Genomic DNA, 2,265 nt, shown 5'->3' on the forward strand with positions numbered 1-2,265 from the left:
TTGGCCCTCGCCTCCCTCCTCTCCCCTCCCGGCCGTCGTCGGGCCTGCCTCCTTGCCCCTGCACCCTCTGTAAACCCCCCCTCTCTCTGCTAGGGTTCTTCGGTTAATTTAATTAGGTTTTAGTTAGGGCAGTATGTTAATTAGGTTATCTATTTAGTTATGAATTTAGCTAGGTTTCAAAATTTGAACTGGACATGTGATATGTGCAAATTTGAACTGGACATGTGATATGTGCATATGTCATGTTTTGTACATGTCATGTTTGGAAAATGATCCGAGTGGCCTATGTTACGCCGGAATGTTGATTCATTTGCGTTTCGGTGAATTTCAGGCGCTCGATATGTCCATTTTTAGCAAAGGTCATGCCGAAATTTCCCGTGAATAAAGGCATGATTTTGTGCTACATAGTTGGCATATCGAGTGCTGGCACATAGATTTCTTTTTATGTCATTTCTCATTTATTCGTACTTTTAGAAATAAATGAGGACACTTAATCATAGGAAACATGTCGAACAACGAAGAAACTGGGCCTTCTGACCAAGATGCAGACGAGATGGATTATGAGGGTGAACAAGAGTACCTCGACTATTTGACTCCTAAGCAAGGTTTGCAGGTCGGCCTCGATGATGGTACTGACGCCGACATCGACACCGACAGCGTCGGCACCAAGACCGGTGGGGAAGGTACCGGCGGGGAAGGTACCGGCGGGGAAGGTACCGGCCACGATGCCGCTACCGAAAAGAGGAAGCATAAGAAGCAGAGGATACGAAAACCTAACAAACTAGGGATTGGACGACTTGTGATCACAAAGATGGCACTTGGCAAGTTTGAGCCGTTAGAGCCGGAAGAACCTCGCAAGTGCTATGGGAACCAAGTAGGATGCATCCTACGGGAATGCGCGAGCATCAACGATGATGACATAAGGAGTAAAGAACATTTGACGCAGTCGCTCCTAACAAAGTTGCACAAGAGATTCAAGTTCCCCGACCGGGATGATAACATAGAACAACCGTGGGATGATCCGAAGATGAAAAAGATTAACAATCACGCCATGGGCATGTTCAGCAATGATTTGGCCTCCTGGAAAACGAGGGTGAAACGAGCTATTGAGGCTAATGAACCCTTGTCCAAGATTCTGGAGGAAAATCCGACACTTACAGAAGAGGAGTTCGAAAAGTTCAAGGACACTTGCGCTAGCGAGGCAGCCAAGGCTAAGGCTGCGAAATTCAAGAGCCTTCAGCAAAGGAACACGGGGAAGCATTGCCTCGTAAGCCGTGGCTACCTCGGTAAAAGGCCCATGTGGGATAAGGACGACGCGGAACGTGAAGCCTCGGGTCTCCCAGACCCCTTCGCGAAGTTCACCAACCCCTTGGAGCATGACTTCATCAGGGCCCGCTACAAGTGGGACAAGGAGAAAAAAGTTTTTTACACGGACAAGATCACGAGGAAATTAATTAGACTACTGGAGAAGCAACACCAGCTTGCAGCCGAAAGCCCTACTTCTCCGATGAGGCCCATGTGGGACACCCCTCTCAACCGGGCCTTGAACGAACTTAAGGGACTCCCTTTGGATCAGCGGCCGCAATATGGTCGTGTGCACGGCGCTGGAGACGGCGCCACGTGGAAGGTGTTTTACAACGAGGGCCCGGAGGCTAAGAAGCTGAAAACGAAGTAGTCAGGCGGACATCGATGCGAAGGTGAAGCTTGCAGTCGAGAAAAAAGCAGCTGAGGGCACGAAAAAAGCAGCCGAGGACAAATATGAGTTGCTACAGCAGGCAGTCAATGCAGCTATAACTGCCTGCAGAAATGATTTCGCTACTAACTTGGTTCCAGTTATCATCAACTGGGCGAAGGAAAATCCAGACAAGACGGTACATGATTTCCTGATGCCCAGTTTCGTCGGGAGCAACTCCATGAACAACAACACCATCGCACCATCACTTGCTCACGCAACCGGGCCTCCTCTCGCAGCCGCTCCCACTCATAGCAGCCCGTCCTCAGTCTCAGGCGCGCTAGGTGGGCCTTCGTCTTTGGCTGAGCTCGACGCCGTCACGGTAATTACATGTCGCACCAACATATATATATATATATATATAATATTCCATTTTTGTTGCCTTTCGGTTGTTTTACGCCACAGACGTATGTGTTTGCAGGCGAAAGAAACCCCGTGCACCATACTCTACTTGATCAAAGGCCAGAAGGTGGACGTGGGACAGGGGATGATAATGGACCCCTCTCAACGCACGTTCCACAACCAGCCGATCC

The sequence above is a fragment of the Triticum dicoccoides genome, chromosome 5B (genome assembly GCF_002162155.2).
Source record: "Triticum dicoccoides isolate Atlit2015 ecotype Zavitan chromosome 5B, WEW_v2.0, whole genome shotgun sequence".
NCBI classification, from domain to species: Eukaryota; Viridiplantae; Streptophyta; class Magnoliopsida; order Poales; family Poaceae; genus Triticum; species Triticum dicoccoides.